This window comes from Myodes glareolus, chromosome 6 (genome assembly GCF_982192425.1).
Source record: "Myodes glareolus chromosome 6, mMyoGla1.1, whole genome shotgun sequence".
Classification (NCBI taxonomy): Eukaryota; Metazoa; Chordata; class Mammalia; order Rodentia; family Cricetidae; genus Myodes; species Myodes glareolus.
In genome coordinates, this window is record NC_142031.1 from 59273655 (window position 1) to 59292746 (window position 19092).

Sequence of the window (19092 nt, forward strand, 5' to 3'; positions counted from 1 at the left end):
CCGCAAATCAGCCTGCAGAGGCTTCCATGTGATAACCGAATGTAGGCTTTTAGATATTTTTTTTGCCCTAAAGATGAACACCTCTGTAACATGCTTTCTTGCACGGAGGAGTGAGACTGGGGTGAAGCCGCTATGATGGGAAGAACAGCATGGCAGTTAACATGAAAGGCCACTTAATTCAAGTCGTGGGCCTGGAGCTTATTAAATGTTCCTGACTATCACACAGAGAGATGCAGCGCTTACCTGCAAAGCGATTTTCTGGGAAAGTCATTGATAAAGTGTTTCTAGCATTCCCCTTCCCTAAATGAGCAGCTGTCAGAGCCCCGCTGGGACCATTACAATGCCCCCCAATGCATCCTTTGTTTATTGGACCCCTGGCTAGCAGCCACAGGGGTCAGGTCTGGGCTGGTCATCTGTGCTTCAGTGCACCAATGAAGCAGGAGGAGCAGTGTGGAAAAGCAGAGGTTTAACCACCTGTGCACCTAGAAAAAAAGAGCAGATATTGGGGTCCAGTGGCCTCGATTCCTCTTTGGGGTGCTGAGATGAGCTTTAGGTATAAACAGAGGAGGGGCTGGGGCAGGGGTAGTGGTATGCAAAATTAAGTAGTACTGGTTAAGGTATACTATGTCAGATCATCACTTCCTTCCTCTTTGCTCTTGATGAATCCATGTTTGTCTTCAAAATCCAATATACTTCAGGGAGGTATTTCAGGGTATCCCTGATAACTTTCTTATTAGGGACAACCTTGATGGTTTTTGGGTTCTTTATATATCTTTTACTGCAAGGATTCAAGCATGCATTTGCTCATTCATTTAGCCACCTAGTTATTTACCATTCATTCACAAAGGATTCTATCCACTTCCCTAGAGCAGGGGCTCTGCCAAGGAGCTGAGGCCAAAGCACTGAAGGCTGAGGACAAACCCAAGCCAGCCGGTGTCTGCCCTGATGCCCTGATGTTACTAAAGGACGGGAGTGCAGGTCATTTCACAGGTAATGACAGGACCATGGTAAGGGAAAGGAAGGGGAGATAGACGACGAGGGTGAGGAGGAGGATTCTGATCCAGCGGGAGAGAGTAAAGAAGAGCTGGGGAAGCAGACTTCTGAGTAAGATTCGGTCACAGGATGTGTCTAGGCAAAGTGGAGGAAAAGTGGGAACGATCCTGAAATGGGGCAGAACTCACAGCAATGACAACATGAAAGTGCAGCTTTTCCATAGGCTCAAGGGTGCTCTGTAGGAACTCCTGGGGCCTTGGTGTTAAATAATGTGTTTGTGTTTGATTTTTTTTTTTTTTTGGTTTTTCAAGACACGGTTTCTCTGTAGCTTTGGAGCCTGTCCTAGAACTAGCTCTTGTAGCCCAAGCTGGCCTCGAACTCACAGAGATCCACCTGCCTCTGCCTCCCGAGTGCTGGAATTAAAGGCATGTGCCACCACCGCCCGGCTAACGTGTTTGCTTTTTACAAGTGCAAAGATTTAATCCAAGAGGTGATGTAGCCATCAGTGTTCCAAGAAGGGTTGGCCCTAAGGTGGTATAGAAACCAGTGAAGGCCAGTTTGGGAGTCAGTCATAAGTTAGAAGATGCCATGGCATTTATATAAGAAATGCATGCAGATAATTGAGGCTTATTAATCTCTATATAAATGAACAATAGCGACATGTGACTTGGGACAAATAACATAGTCGTTTTAAAGGTCAGCTCTATTGTAGACATGATGGGAATATTAATACTAAGGATATATATCATGAGATTGCTTGGAGGGCTCATAAGATAACTGTAGTCAACTGTTCAGCATGACATCGGCCACACTGTAAACATTAAGTGGATATTAGCCACCATCATCTTCATCATGATTGATGTGGTAATTTGAATAAAAATGGTTACCATAGGCCCGTAGGGAGTAGCACAGTTAAGGGTTGTGGTCTTGTTGGAATAGGTGCGGCCTCGCTGGAAGAAATGTATCTCGGTCATTTCCTGTTGCCTGCTGATCCAGATGTAAAACTCTTAGCTATTTCTCTGCACCATGCCTGCCTGCATCCCACCATGCTTTCTGCCAAGATGATAATTGAGTAAACCTCTGAACTGTAAGCCAGCCCCAGCTAAATGTTTTCTTTTAGAAGAGTTGTTGTGGCCATGGTGTCTCTTCACAGAAATAGAAACCCTACCTAAAACAATGGATATGGGCTGGAGAGAAGACTCAAAGTGTAAGAACACTGACTGCTCATCCAGAGGTCTTGAGTTCAGTTCCCAGGAACCACATGGTGACTTACAACTATCTGTAATGAGATCTGCGCCCTCTTCTGGCCTGCAGGCATACATGCAGTCAGAACACTGTATACATAAATAAATAAATCTTAAAAACAATAAAATAGAACAAAGGATATGTGGTCATCAATACATCTAGTTCTTATAAATAATACTGGTTTATACCTTACACACTCAACGTGATTATTCCCCATGGATCTGCTGAGGTAGTCTCTGTGGTGTTCTGGATGCCTGACTCAGTGCCTCAGTCGGGAGGATACTCAGAACAAATTTTTAAACAAAAAATAAAAATGATACTATAAGGTGAAAATAATGTGATACTAAATGATGTATTTAAGCAGAAAGGAAGGGACCAATTATTCTTCCTAATCTCAGGCAGTTTTGTTTATTTCATTACCTAAATTTATTACCAGGAAAGCAGACCAATGTCCCGTTTTCATGAACTGCTGCTTGTGGGATCAAATGGGAAGTCCCCCTGGAACTCTTGAAATGAACTTTCTCTTCATGCAAACAAGATGGAGTCAAACTGTCGGTGGGAACAGGGACAAAGACTTAACTTATTAAAAGTTAAGGGAAAATATCTGTAGTGCCTTTCTCCAGAAAGAAAAAGGACAGACATGGAGACAATGATATCACAGGACTGACACTGATTGACAAAGTCCTGGGCAAGAGGTTTACACACCTTTCAAGGGAGGGTTATGTATGAAAAGGTATTGTGACAAACCAGGCATTGGTAGACACATGCTTTTAATTCCACTACTCAGGAGGCAGAGGCAAGTGGGTCTCTGTAAGTTTGAGGTCAACCTGGTCTATAGAGCGAGTTCCAGGACATCCAGGGCTGTTTCACAGAGAAATCCTGTCTCAAAAAAATTTAAAAAACAAAAACAACATATATTATAGCATCTTTTGGGTGACATGTGTACCATGCAGTATGAATACACAGGAAGCTTTCACTATCCAGTATGAAAAGAAGAAACTGTGTCGCCACTATGTATCACCACCTTCTTCTAAATAGGTAGGGTCTCAGTGGGTGGGGAGAAACTTTTTATACCAGGTTAGGCTGCGCCTTGGTAGGGTAGTTTCAATATTGATATGGACTGAGGCAGAAGAGGCTCATTTTATTCTGAAGAGGCCTTTGGATGACCACACAAAACCTGAAGAAGAGTTCAGGGGTGCAGCTCAGTGGGTAGACCATTTGCCTAGCATGAGAGAAGCCTTGGCTTCGTTCTCTAGCACTAATAAACCAGGAATGGTGGTGTGTGCTCATAGTCCTAGCACCAAGGAGGTAGAAGCAGGAGCATCAGAAGTTTGAGGTCATTGGGTTAAAGGCCAGCTTGAGATCACAAAGGACCCTATCTTTGTGTGTGTGTGTGTGTGTGTGTGTGTGTTGAGGGGTAATAAAAAAGGAAAAAGAGCAACAGAAATAGTGAAAAGGGCGAGTGTGGGGCATTCCCCATCACCAGCCCCCACTGTGAAGAATCCACAGCACCACAAAGACGTGTAAGGAAGATTTCAATTTGCTGCTGGCTGGGCCAATGTAAACCCTCCGTGGTCCCATGTAATCTCAGTAAATTACACTTTGCTCATGAGTGCTTTTGTGTGAATGGATTATTTTAGCAGAGAGCATGAACCGAAAGAAACCGGAAAGAAAGCTATTTTTTTTCTCCTTTGGAAAGGAGTAAGATACATCTTTAAATGAGAGGAAACAAAAGATTATAGGGTGGAGCATCTCCAGAGCGAAGACACATCTTTGTGCGTCTCTTTGGAGGAAGGAATAGGAGCAGATAAGAAAGCCAACGCAAAAGGAAGAGAAAAGAAATTAATCACAACTGTGTTCTCCCAACCCGTCTGTCTGTCTCAAGTTATCTGTCTGGGCAGCTTGCACAGGGAGGGAACGGTCCACGTGCAACATCAAAGAGAAATGATGAAACTTCCCATCGCTCTGGCCTGAGCTCAGCATCCTTGCCCTTAGCACAGGACTGATATAAATGGTTTTGCTGCTGCAGGGAAGAAATTCCTAACAGAGACTATTTGTTAGAAAACTGAGTCCTATTAAGATACGACAACGTGAGATGAGCATACAGCTCAGTAGGGGAGCATTAGTCTTGCACCCGGGAGGCCCTAGTTTCAATCCCCAGCACTGCAAAAAATCAAGATACAATGACACTGTGAGGGTCCAAAGGACACTCCAGAGATTGTCTGCCTCCTGGGCTAATAGCCGGATGCTTCTTCCAGCACCCATATTGACTGCAGCGTTCCATGGGGGCTGGCATTTGGCCATTCCTAACTTCCCTTATATTCACATATGTTTCTGACCCAGTGTCTTTATGAGAAGTGATGGCTAGCCATCATCAGGGCAGGCCTGTCTGATTTCACCACTGACGATGCATGCCATACCCATCACAATAGAACACACTTGTGCATGCATGCACACTGACATGCATGCACTCACACATGCTGTTCTTACTCCTTGGTTTCTATTTCTTTGACACATCTAGAAATTTTACTTATAATTGCTCAAACCAAAACAAAGATGGACTTTTGAACACCAAAAGTTGGGATGAAATGTTTGTCCCAACATAAAGCCATTTCCTTAGGGGAAAAATTAGGAATCTATTTTGGGAACTTTGCTTATCCAACCTTGGAGCTACTGAAGGAGTTTATAACCATGGACATGAATGACTGCCAGAGAGCTGAGCATTCCATTCAGTAGAGATAAAAATCTTACCTAGGAAGTCTGTGGTTCTGTCAGGGGTGCCCTAACTAGATGGTAAAAGCATTTCACCAATGGTTTCCTGTCTCCCAGCTTTTCATATGCGTTCATTTAATCCTCATTATTGCTGCTGATCCAGGCACAGGTATCTGTCTCTATTTACGTAAAAAGACATTTGGATTCCATTGCATAGCGTTGGCTCAGGGTAACCCACTTGCCAACCCTGTAGCGTGGAAGGGTACTGGCTCGGCTTCCAAGCCAGAGGTCACGATCAGCGTTACCAAATTTAGAAGTACGGGGAAGAATGGAAGAGGCTTCAAGAAGAATGCTTACCATGATACAGCTAAGAGCTGAGCAGAATGGGCTGGGGGAAATAACACACACCCACTTGTGGATAACCCCAACTCTTCTCTTCCGTTATTTTACGTACCCAGTTCTTCTCATAGACCAGATGGTTTACACTCATGATTGCCTTGTCTCAGATGCCTTTCTTTGTCATGTTATTTGTGCTTTGTATAAGTCTATGTTTAAGACCCACGCATCACCTCCTCTGTGCGGCTTCCCAGTTACATGCCACTACAAAAATCTTTTCCCCTGCATACTCATAGCATCTTGTGCACATGCACACAGAAGGAGTTGAACTAATTAGCACACATAAGAGGCTGCTTAATCCACTTCCTTTGGAAAATGGGAAGCACATGATGTCAGAAGAAATAAGATCCAACAACAGAGAACCAGTCCTTTTTACTGCGTGAACAAAACGCGCGAGGTCTCCAGGCAGAACCTTTGGCAAGGGTGTGTTGAGAATAATACGTTTGAAGATCTTGGTTTCTTGAAGCTTATCTATTTCAACCACTTCCTTACTCAGATCAGGAAACTGAGGCTGAAGTGGCTTTCTTTCCAGCTCTGACAGTAAATGGTCTGAGCCACCAAAAGGAAGGACAGATTGACCCAATTCTTGACTGAGAAACCACAGCTATGCAGCTTAAACTTCCTGTTTTAAATGCCATGGCAGGAAAAAGTTGTGGTCTACACTGCCATGACTCAAAACTCTCTCTCCTTCACTCTTTCCTTCTCCCTCTTCATCTCCCTCTCCCCTCTCTCTGTCCCTGCCCCCTTCCTTTGCCCCCCTTCTCTGTTCCCCATGCCCCTTCCAGCCCCCCCCCCCCCCGCATCAGAGCTGTGATTCACCCTCTTTAGTCTGCCTTACTATTGTGCCCACAAAAGTCTACCATTCATGACTCACTGCTTAGTAAAGGGACATAATAAATCTTGCTGGGAACTCAAAACATGCAAAAAGACTGTCATGGGAACTATGGGGACTTAAAGCAAAAGGATAAAATTGACTCTTTGTGACAAACATCCTTCTATTTTTATGACAGTATCTGCATGGACATTCTCTCTGGAGCCGGTCAGAATTGGTCAGGAATAGCTGCATGAACCCTCTGATATTCAAAATGGAAAGTGGAGATTTATTTGAATTCCTGCCAGGTAATATTCAAGCACAAACATGTAGGAATGGCCCCAGAAGTGATTTTTATGGCAATCCACAAACCTCTCCTTTCTACTGTGTTTGTCATGTGTAAATTGTGCCCTGTCTCTGCATTTAGTTTTTATAGACTCAGTCACACTCATCACCCTCCCCTCTGTTTCCCGGTTCTATAGAACCTACCACTGCCCTTTTCAGAGATACCAGCCTTGATGACACCTTCATCCATATCGTAAACCTTTGTTAGCTATCCCAGACCATCCTTGCTTGAATGAATGGATAGCTGGCCTTTCTCCAAGTGTGAGCGGAATGTGAGTTCATCTACACTGTTGTAAGTGTGTCTAACAGTTCACATCTGAAATGTACCAGTTAATACTATGAAGAGATAGAACGGTGACATGGTAAGACGTGCCAGGGAGTGGATGTGGAGATAATGTTGTCCCTATCTGGGGAAACATACTCTTAGAAGATGATGTGGAGACATGAGCAATAGAAAGGAAGTAACCTCTGGGAACATCTGGGGGATGTCTTATCAAATAGAAGAGGAAGAAAACATCTTGACTAATGAGAGAACTTGATATGAAGAGGCAACATGGAAAGAGGTTGTGTTGTTCTTCCGGGTAGCAGAAGAGGGGAAGGGACATCTTCTCCTGACCCCAAGCACAGAGGGTCAGTGACTTCGAGATTAACAATTTTCCAGTCATATGAGTTGTATGAAATATTCAAGTGTTTCTAATCTCTATGTAATTTAATTTTGTATATATTCATGTATATTTTGTGCTCATGTGAGTGATAGTGTGTGTGTGTGTGTGTGTGTTGTGTGTGCACGTGCGCAAATACAGGACAAGGTCAGTGATCAATGCTGGGTGGGTGATGTCCTCTCACTCCTCCTGTGCTTTGAGGCAGTGTCTCTCACTTAACATAGCACGCCTGTATTAGCAAGACTTCTAGGCCAGTGAGCTTCAGGCATCCTCCTGCCTCTGACTTTGCAGCGCTGAGATCACAGACACCAGTCGCCGTGCCTGGCTTTTTGTCTGACTTATGGAGATCTGAATTCAGATCTTCACATTTACAGACCAATCCGTTTACCGACTGAGCTTTCATGGCTTGGCTTCTACAACTACTCCTAACAGCCTGTCTGCACCACAGAACTCTTGGATAGGTTACATACAAAAATAAGTTATCAACAACAAGCCTGTGCGAAATGAATTAGTATGTTATTTGTTTGAGAAACATATTGGATTAATGAAATTCCTTAGTTCTGACAAGCTTTTCTTGCAAAACAACAAAACCAAAACCCCACACAAATTCAGCAGTGATGAAAATTGAAAGAGGAATACAAATTTTATTTTCTCCCCAATCCAGAAAGTTCTACCATAGTAGTCATCCCTGAAGCCCTGTCTTGGTGGCATCTGTCTTACTAGTTTGTCTGCCAATGACTACAGGTTCATTACTTCCCAACTGTCTTTTCTAATGATTCTTGATTTGCTACAGTCACAACTTTTCTTCAGAAGGTGACTTATTGTCTCAAACTCAGATTTTAATAGTATGGAAAAAAATTGCTAAAAAAAATGTCACGAGAGAGTCTAAAGTGTGCTGACTTAATTCAGGGAATGGTAAATTGCTGCTGAGAGCTAAGAAAGTATTTTTTAAAATATTTTTAAAAGTGGTTGATAAAAATCCTAGGGTGCAATAGCATTCTCGGACAGATGCTCATCGTAAGAAGCTCAAGTTTTAATGGCTGTAAGTAAAGCCCTATGGTAGTCCACACGCAAGCCCTTTATCTCACTGTTACCATGGGAGGCTTACAGGCTTCAAGTGCAGGATTTGTGGTTATGAGAGCTAGCCATGACCTTCAGAACATAAACTCCTGAAATGCTATCGTTCTGGTCCCTCACAGGAAGACTTTGGTCAAACTCATCATTCCTGTAATCAGCCTACACGTTGGTCACGGGATCAATTCTAGACTGGTAATAGTGAATTGAATAAACCTGGTCCTTGACACCAAGAAAATTGCATCCATTACCAAAAAAGACAAGTAACTGGGAGATCATAACACCATGTTCGGCCTGGGGAGTTGTAGAGGGGGGAGTCCTGGCAAGTTGAGGTCGACCTGTTGGCTGGTGGTTGTGTTAGTTAAATATCCTTGGTGTGATCAAATACCTAACCAAATCATCTTAAAGGAAAACTATCTTATCTTGTCTCATGGGTTGGAGGTATGGTCAATCTATTACGGTGGAAAAAGGAATGGCCACAATAGCAGCTCTAGACTCTGACGACAGAAGCAGGAATGCTAGTCACACCATACCCACAGCCAGGAAGCGAGAGTGAGATGAAAATTGGTCTTCAATCTTCCTCCTGCTTCAGATTAAGTGCGAAACTCCACAGGGACTGAATGTGCAACCCACATTCAGGGTAAGACTTCCTTCCTCAGTAAAACCTCTCTGGAAAAATCCTCACAGATGAGACCAGAAGTGTATCTCCTATGTGACTCCAAAGCATTCAAGTTCACAATGAAGAATGACCACCACAGTAATTCACCTTCTTCTACCTTGTATTTCACTGTACACCCATGCCAGGGGCTGGATGATACTCTACCTCAGGGACAGCATGTATAGGACACAGTGTAGGACACCCCTAAACTTCTTGCAGATGAGAGGCCTTACTTTCAGCCTTGAATATCTATTTCTGTAGCTACAGCTGCTCATTGGCAAGTACTCATCCTTTGCATTTATGGTCCCTAGAAGGTTGGACCTATAGGCATCTCCTGCCTCTCCTCTAGTGCTTCTCTATAAGCATTTCCAGCGAGGCAGTCATCTTTAGATGGCGTACCGGAGGAGAGCATATGTTCAGATGTTTCCCTGGCTGTCACGCAATAAGAAGATGTTCTGAGCTTCTGAACAAGGACAGAAATGAAGAAGAGGGCAACGAGGTAGCCATTACAGATGTGTGAAATTAAAGGGGAAACCCACAATATAACAAGCTAGAGGAATACATTTTACTGCGATATTTAGAAAATCAAAACCAGTACAAAATTTAAATCAAAAGAAAAACCTGTCTGTGGGTAGTGTTATGTTTGAGGACCAAGTTAAGAAGTAGAAGATAGAGCAAAGCCTTTTCCCATAAATAGTTAATTCAGGAAACCCACAGGTAGGTAGAGCATTCTTGAACCTGGGTCCATGTGGAGCTTTGGAAGGAGCATGTCAGTGTGAGCAAAATAAAGGGTTCTGACTGAAGCTGCCTTGCTTTATGTGTCTTTAGAAATCACCTCTTTTCCCAGGGCTCTAGTTTCCTCTATGCAAATGAAAGAAAATGAATTGAGTGATATCATGGGCTTATCCTTGCTATGTGAATGTTTTATATACATACCTTTGTGCACAGAATTCTACTTGGAACCGAGTAGCAAACACACACAGCGGATGTGGGTCCTGCTCCTACTGCCAGCCAAGGTGTGACAACAGAGCTTGCACAACCCTCTTTGATGCAATGCTCTTGTTTGGGGGGAACGGGGCGGGGCGTGGTTGGGAACTGCCCGCCAGCCATTTCAGTCACTGGGACATGAGCTCACCATTTCCAGACAAGAAGTTTCTGAAACCATTTAGGCTGCCTTGACAGCGAGGTGTTGGAGAAGAGGCTGGCCATGGAGTAGCTGTGGGGCTGACAGATGTTTCCCAATGAGAGCCGTCACTCCGCTGTGTACAGAAAGTGCTTGCACCATCCTGCTGCCGTCTGAAACCCGTGCCCTGCATCCAGCTGGCAAGTCCTAGCCCAGGCAAGCAAATGTGTTTATGGCTGGTGTATGTTGAAACAGGACTCCTTGGCTTCCCATGGGGCCTAAGGGCATAGTCTGAAGTTTTAATCACAGATAAGGATATTTAAAGGGGCAAAAACAGACAACCCGAATCTGTTTATATGACCTAAGGACATTGCATTTACTACACAAAAAGTACATTTGCAGACTGGTTTGCCGCTCTTGAATTTAAGCTCCTCAAAGGTGGAAATGGGGGCAATTCCTTTCTGCCCTCGTTGTATGTGTCATAAATACAGTTGTAAAACATTGGGAGCCATACTAGCTGAAATTAATCCGAGCTCATGAATGAATTGAAAACAAGCCATCTTAGAAACAAACCTTTCATGTGGCATTCTACAAAAAAAGGAATCAGAAGAAAAAATTTCATAAATATTTAATGGAAGAAAAGGAAAAAAGGTATAAGACACCTTTTTTTTTCCTTTTGCTGAACAAATACTGGGCTATCACCTGGTCCGAGGTGGGATATTCCCCTTACTTGAAGGGTCAAGTGAACGTTGTCTAAAGTCTGAAAGATTTAAAACTAAAGAAGCAGGACAGTTTTTCTGTCTTTTTTTCTTCTTTTCCCCTTTATTTATTTTTCCTTTACAGTAAAAATATATAGATTTCTGTAAAGAAACTCATGTCTAGGCAGGTCAAAATGAGCAAAGGATTGTTTTAGTGTAGGCCTGTTCATTTATGACCCCAAGCCAAGGGCAAATGACCCCCAGTCTTCTCGCTCAATAAAGCAAAAGAATTGTGTTTAATTTGACAATTCTAGAATTGCATGTTTGTAAAATTTAATATGAAGTGGCTGAGAGGGTCAGAGATACACCGTTCATTTTTGACATAAGAATTGGAGAAGGGAGCAGATGAGTAATGTGTCTAAACGCGTGCCCCATTCTCATCTGTAATGGTCCTTCCTGTCATAGCTGTCTTTCTGTCTCAATGGAAGTGAATGAGGGGCCAGATGACCTGCTGGGGCTTGCTGCATGTGCCAGAGGTGAAAGGGATGGCATTTTCCTTAGAAACAATCAAGGAGTTTCCCAAACAGGCAACCCACCAAATTATGCAATGCGTATTTCTCTTTCGATAGCCCCATTCTGGTTTCAGTGACTCATAATTTAAGAATCACCTTTTCCTAGTACTCCCTAGGGGATGAGAGCATTAGCTTTGGGATAGCAAACTGCTGTGGTTTGGATCACAAATATTCCCCCAAAGCCATGTGTTAATGTCTTGCTCTCTGGCCTCCGAAGCTGTTGGGAGGTGGGAGCTTCAGAAGGTGAAGATTAGTAGAACTTAGGTTATTGGGGATATGTCGTCCAGAGGGATCTAGGGACCTACTCATTCTCACCTTACTCTTTGCTTCCAGGCAGGCGTGAAGTAAGAAAATTGGTCTGCCCTTGGATCCTGCCTTGATGTGTGACTTTGCTTCAGATTTGAAACAGCAGAGCCAAGTAATAGACACTGGACAAAGACTGCAACACTGTGAGAAAACACCCAAACCTTTCTTACCAGCAGCACTTCACTTTGTGAATGATTGACAGCTGGAGCCAACCATACCAAAGCAACCTCAGCCTAAAGAGTTTTCTTCCATCTTTCTGCGCCCTTCCTTATCTCTCCTCTTGCTCTCCCTTTCTCCCTCCCCACACCTCCCTTCTGAGAATTAAAGTTTCTGTTCTGCTGGGTCCTGCACCTGTTTAGCCCCCAAAGAAACACACAGAGGCCTACATTAATTATAAACTTGTAGGTACCAAGGTCTTTCCCCTTTTCTTCCTTGGCGATTTGCAGGGCCCTGTGACCTCTGGCTCCCTGGAGATTCTGCACTAGCACTGGCTTGAGGGGATAGCTTAGGAAGAACCTGGCTCTCTTTGTTATGGTGATTCCACCTGTAAACAAGGTTCTAGCAGTGGGCCCCACACGCCTGGCCCCTCCCAGCTGATTCTGCCTGAGGTGCCTGGGCCTATAATCTCCTTCTCCTGCTCCTGATGGGAGGAGGCCTTGCCCTTTCCAACCCTCTTGCCCACTGGTCTAATTACCCGACTTGAGTTTAATAAAGTGGCCATTTACTCTTTGGTAACTGAGCAAGGTCTCTTTTGTGTGTGTCTGTTCAAACCCTCAGGACAATCGTCCATTCTCGTGGGCCCCAGTTCAGGAAAGCGCACACCTGGATCGGATGTGGGTATCCACAGAAAAGGCGGGGTCCTACATAAACTGATTGGCCTATTAGCTCAGGCTTCTTATTAACTCTTATAACTTACATTAGACCATAATTCTTGTCTGTGTTAACCATGTGACTTGGTACCTTTTATCAGTGAGGCATTCTCATCTTGCTTCCTCTGTGTCTGGATGATGACTACAAACTGGCCCTTTGCTCTTCCCAGAATTTTCCTGTTCTTGTCACTCTACCTCTTCCTCCTTCCTGGTCACCCCACCTATCCTTCCTGCCTGGCTACTGGCTAATCAGAAATCAGTATTTTATTAAAACAATACAAGACTATTGTCCCACAGTGATATGGGATTACCCTCTGTTTGTTTTGAATACCACTGGTTAATAAATAAACTGTCCTAGACCTGTGCAGAGTAGAAAATAGGTAGGCAGAGAAAACTATACTGAATGCTGGGAGAAAGAAGGCAGAGTTAGTGAGAAGTCATGTAGCCCCCTCCAGAGACAAATGCTGGAACTTTACCCAGTAAGCCACAGCCTTATGATGATACACAGATTGCTAGAAATTGGTTAAATTAAGATGTAAGAATTAGTCAATAAGAAGCTAGAACTAATGGGCCAAGCAGTGATTTAATTAATACAGTTTCTGTGTGGTTATTTTGGGAGTCTGGGCAGCCGGGAAACAAACAAGTGACCAAGCAGCCTTCATACAACACCACAGCACCCTTCTCTTTTCCTTCCTCCCTTATTTCCTTTTCTTCTCTTCCTTCTTCCCTCCCTTCCTCCATTCCCCCCTTCCTTTCTCCTTTGTATAGCATATGCATCAATTGGATGGATGACCTCTACACTGTTTCAGTTCATAGAACTCCCTTGGGACTAGAACTGGCTTATACATTAGCTTAAAATCATGGATGAACTTTGTGTGTGCACTCCAAAGGATGGAATCATAACAAGCAGTGGTAGTTCTGTGAAGAACACTAAGCTCATGGAATCTCTCCGCTGTCATTCTCCTGACTCCTGACTAGATGTGAAGCGATTGTTCTGCCATATCCTCAGATAAGTGTGACTGATCCCTTCCCTATTGATGACCAAAGAAGGCAAGGAAATGAAGAGTGGCCTTTGGATCACAGGCATGGGTATAAACATACATGGGTTGGATCTCTCGTGCCATGGTTAGATTTCACTATGAAAGGTTATCAGCAAGCACAATCTCCTCCTATAGCTTTATAGCGGTTTACTTATTCATACCCCCTCCCCATTCGAAAAAGGCAAGGCCCAGTGCTGAAGTTATTCATCTAGTACTTGGAAGCATCTTGTCCCATTGTCCACAGTCTCCTATGACTCTCTCTGTATCCCACTTTGACCAAAGTACCCAGACTTGACTATTACCACAAGGTCTCCGTTCCTGCTCTCTTCCTCTCCAGCTATTTTCCTTTTTGTACCTTGAACCCACAGATCTGCTCCTGTACTGGGAGTCTTCGGGCTTCTGGCAGTGAACATCTTCTGATCTCAGGTTGGCTCTCTCCCTCTGAACACTGTGTAGCTTCCACCACCACTGCCTTGACCTCAACACTCCAGCGACTGCTCTTGCCTCTTTGTCCCATACCCCTAATGCTGCTTGTCTCTCGTTAACTTTGTATTAGTTTCCTTTACTTGTCACCACCTGCCATCCTGTATTTATATCTGCTTCTTCTTTGTCCCCTGTCACTAGAATAAAATTATCCTGGGGCCAGGGATTTTTGCTCTCTCTACAGCCTTATCTTTAGCTCCCATTTCCTTATAAAGCAGTTTCTCACTTGTTTTCAATAGATGAATTTGATATCAAGGCTTAAAAGAGGGGTCATCAACTGGAGACTATCAGTAGAGTTGGAGGGATTAATCCATCTTCCTCAGATACCACCTCCCCAAATCCCACGTCTGAAGTCCTGGACCACCATTCTTCCTACTAAGCACACATCAGGTCGAGCCTCTCCTGCCTGTCTGTCAGAGAGAAGAGTGACCTTTCCTTGGACAGAGAAGACTTGTGTTCAAAATAACTAGGGTCACAGCCTTCCCTGGACCTTCTTCCTTCCTGCAAGGCCCGAGGTTGTTCCCATAGCCATCCCCAGGGGAATGTGCCGTGTATCCGAGGGTCCCTGGGAAGACAAGGGCTCACATTCCTAAGAGCATGTAGCCGCGCAGTCCCAGGGTCTGTCTTTCTTGATCAGAGGAAGTGACAGTCTAGCTGATATTTCGAGACGGGTGGGTCATGGGAGTTGTGTCACTGCCTGGCTCTGGCTGCTGCTGGCTACTGGGACACTGCTGGGAAGAAGCACAGGGAGCAGCATTCACTGTCAATCCACAGTGGGTTCCTGCCAGAGTTCTCTCCCTGTTCCAGGGCCGCCCTGGCCTCCTTAAAGCCCTGGTTCACTCATACACTGTCTACTTGGCATCCTGCTCCACTCGGCTCCACATGAGGAAAGTGTCCTGGCACTATTTCTATATGAGCAATGGTGACTTGGTGCCTATCTCCAACAACTTAACAACCACACAACACAATGCAACACAACAACATTGACAGAAAGAGATGCCTGGAACTCACTTACTGTGATGCAGAATACTAGAGAGTCAGAAGGTAAAAGCTTCCTGGTACCAGGCCGCAGAGACTGCGATCTGATTTGCACCCCTCTCTCTTCTACAGATGGGGAACTAAGCTCAGTGACCATCCTATTTGGTGATCTAGAAGTGTGGGCTGATGGTGCTGCTGTGCCCACTGGGTGGATGCATCCTGTGTCCAGTTTGACTCAATGGATAGCTGTCTCTGCAGGTCCTAATGTGAGTGATGATTTCTTGTCTAACGGAATGACTTTAGTACTTTATTCCCATGTGGAGCTCCTGTTTGGGGCGGTAGTATAACCTCCCTGGAGGAAATACACCATGGGAGGAAGGCTTTGAAAGTTCCTAGTGTCACTCCGCTTCTCTGTTTCCTATCTGTCATCGAGGGTGTGAGCTTCCAGCTTCCTCCTGCTGCCACTATGCCTGCAACTTTGCCACGTCTTCCTGCCGTGACAGACGCTTATCCCTCTGCCATTATAAGTTGAAAGAAAATCCCTCTTCTATAACTTGTTTTTGGTTGTGGTGCTTTAGCAAAGCAATGGAATAGTAATCAATCACTTTTCTGTTACCACACACCTTGATAGATCTTCCATTCCATGGGGAATGGTAGTAACTCTGTCATTTATCAGAGAGTCCCAGCCGTGGAAGCCACAAACTCCTTCTCCCCATTGCCAAGTCCAAGCCCCACCTGCTGGAGACAGGAAGGCTCAGGATGGCAGGGCAGTCCCACCAGCATCTAAAACAATTGCTAGTGCAAAGAGCCTTCAGTTGTACATGCACACCCGAGTTTCCCTCTTTTCCATAGTTCATACTTTTGTTTCTGTTCTTAAGAACATGTGGGGGGGTCTAAGAGCACTGAGAAGCAGCAATGGTTCCTGCTAAAGACTATTACAGAAGAAGAAAGGGCTTCCTGTCATCTTTCCCTTCTCTGAGCTTTTCCGGGTGTGAAACAGAGTCACCTTTGGGTCCCCATTGCCAGAGAGAACTGAAGTTTAAGCTGCCAGTTATGTGGTGCTAAATGGAAGGGTATCATTGTTCATTTGATTGCAAGCTTCTAACCGGAAGGTTTAGATGATGCACTAATCTCGAGTCTTCTGATGTGACCTCAACAGTGCTATGCAGTCCAGCAGGGAGACCAAAGAGCAAGATGTTGATGGGAGCAAGTGTTGACAAGCTATACTATCTACAGTGCTACATGTATCCTCTGTGTACACATGTTGTTTGCAAGGCTAACTTCCCAGAAGCTTCTTCAAAAGTGTGCCACAATTTTTAACCCATTATTCCTGCACTGAGGATTTTACTTAGGCCTATAGAAGGTAACCAAAGGCTGCCGACGCTCATACAAGGCTCTTTTAGTTCTGTGAAGTTAGAGACAGTCACGTGAGAGTCACGGTGTTTATTTCTACCATATTTGTGGTCCAGATGGGAAATGAAAACACATTTGTTTTAAGTTTGGTCACTTGTTTGGGCCACCTGGGCTTTATGCTGAGTCTGAAGTCATATGCCAACTCAGGTGGGAAGGGTGTCATCATCGCTCAGTGATGCTGGCCATGGGTAGGTGGAAGGACAGGAGAAAAAGAGTGTCCAAGAGTCAATGGGTTGCCATGCCTGGCTTCCTCTAATCACACTGGATTAAACTGAAGGGTTAGAAAGGAGCAGAAAACTGATCCATGGCCTGGGGTGCTAGAGAATCCTGTCGAGGAAGACCTGTACAGTGTAACTAGGCAGTGATGTGAACGCTCGCTCAGAAGTTAGAATTCACTAATAACCACAGTGAGTCCAGCCATACAATGTTTGCAAGACACTTACTTAGAATTGAACTGCATCATCACTTAATCTATGGTACCCAAACAGAGAGAACGTGCACCCTGGTACTCAAACACCTTCCAAGGTGAGGGAACGGCAGCTTCCTATTGGTCAGTATTTGGATCTATCATGTACAGATACTCAATTCCTGAGAGAAGGTCTGCCCCAACCAATGTGGACTGTTGTGTTCCCCTCTCCCACCAGCCTTCTACAACTCTTCTCCTGCCAAACTAAAACTTGCATTTCCTGAACCATTTTATGGTTCATTTTCCTGAAGTATACAAATATTCTCAATCAACACCAAAGGATTTAAAAATACATCTCTCCAAAGGGAGACTCCTTTTAGACAACGCAAAGGGAGACTCTAGCTAAGTGACAAGCTTAAGAAATTGAGGAACCAGATTGATAGCAAGCCCCAATGTTTCTCTAACCTCTGTTCCTATCTCTCTCTTACCATTTATCTAGCTATCATTTATATCTGTCATCTATCATGTATTTTCAGTCAATTGTGTTTGTCTGTCTATCTATCTATCTATCTATCTATCTATCTATCTATCTATCTATCTATCTTATTTTCCATCTCTTTCTCTTTTTTTCTTATATTGACAATTAAAAATATGTTTTATAGAAATGAATATGATTATCTGGGCAAATCCGGATATGTCTGGAAGTTAAAAGTGTCTTTCCCCTCTGCATAAACAAAAGGGACTTCTTCTGCAAGTCCAGAGGGTTGGATACCTGTTCCTTCTCAAGAGGATGGCAGAGTTGTGGATAGGATGACTTGAACTTATTGAAAACATATTCACAACAGAAAGGCAATTTGAGTCTTGTAGAACATGTGGCAGCTATTTATAGGAATGGACACCCTTGGCATTAGTGGAGATCTAGAGAATGAATTAATTGTAGAGACAGTAAGAATTGATCTAAATAACTCATAAAAGCATCAGGTACTGTACTAGCCTAGTTAAGGACAAAATAAGTAAATATATCAGGCCTGGCTACTGGGTGAAGTTTTGCTTCTTCGTACCATCCAAAAGGTTCCAATCATTGTAAAGACAAACTCAAACAAGCTCCCAAATGGCAGCTACCAGCTTCATCGCCTTTGTCACTGATGTTGATAATGGACTTGGCAGTGAGATTGATGGCATGTTGTGTTCAAACATTGTTGCGTGTTCTTTACAAGAGGTGTGGTTTTCACCATCACTGTATGTCAGGAAGGATGTTTCCATATTACAGATGCAGAATCCTAAGGCAGAGACATGGTGTATGGTAGGATGCCGGGCAAACTCACTTTTTAATGGGCTAAGTGCCTATAGCCAAAGACAGATAGTGGCATAAGCTTTGAACTCAGTTCACCTTCGACTCCAAAGCCCTTCTTATTATTTGTTATTGTTTTATGGAATCAGATATTCTGTTTTTTATCATACTGCCATTTTTATGAAAAGTGAGGAAAGCATGAGATTTGAAGAGAAACAACAGGTTTTGAATCTTTTTAGGAATCATGTGAACATCACAAAAGAGAGCCTGTGAAATATTGCACTTAAATAGAGAAAGAATTCTACGAAGGTGAGAATGAGAGAAGGCTTGGGGTGTTGACAAGGAGCTCGAGGATGATGTGAGCCCTAGGGGGGATTTAATATTGACAAGGCTGGGGACAGAAGACAGCCACTGGTATCCCTGGAGAAGCATGTTACTGAGACAGCTGCAAGAGCAGTTGAGACCATCTGTGGCTCGGAATCTCTTTGTCTGATGTTGGATTTTGCCTGGACATTTGTTTTAGGTCATTCTCAGGGAAGAAGGATTTCACACATGTGCCACAGAGAATGAGAGCAATGAATACCCCCACCAGCTGAAGTGACATTTGTGTTGGCTGTTTACAAGGAATAAAGGGTGGCCCGGGATCTCGGGTGCTGATGTGTCCAGAAGTCCCACTTGGGTCTGCCTTTCTCTGCTACAGCAAAGGAGGATAAAGTTATTTGTCTCACAGCTGCGCCAAAGTACACGGCAAAGGCAATTTCTGGAAGGAAAGGTTCCTGTGACTCTCAGTTCTACGGGGTACATTCTATCCTGGGGAAGGGGGAGGCTACGGCCGTAGGGAGAGGTTCTATCTAGAAGCAGAAAGAAATGAATGCTCCCGCTTAGGTGTTCTTCATCCTTCTGCTTACCCCAGGACCCCAGGGTACAGAATTGTGCTGTTCACATTTAGTGAGGGGCTTTCCATGTCAATCAACCAAGTCTAAGAACTCTCTCCCTGACAGCCCCCAAAGTTTATCT

The 19092-nt window shown here is 44.1% G+C and overlaps 1 long non-coding RNA gene across 1 annotated transcript; it reads left to right on the forward strand.

The window, feature by feature from the left end:
- Window positions 1–15099: 15099 nt before the first annotated feature.
- LOC125403955 (uncharacterized) lies at window positions 15100–18743 on the forward strand. Its single transcript, XR_007233131.3, has 2 exons — window positions 15100–15231; window positions 18599–18743. It is a non-coding gene; the product is annotated as an uncharacterized LOC125403955 (long non-coding RNA).
- The last annotated feature ends 349 nt before the right edge of the window (window positions 18744–19092 follow it).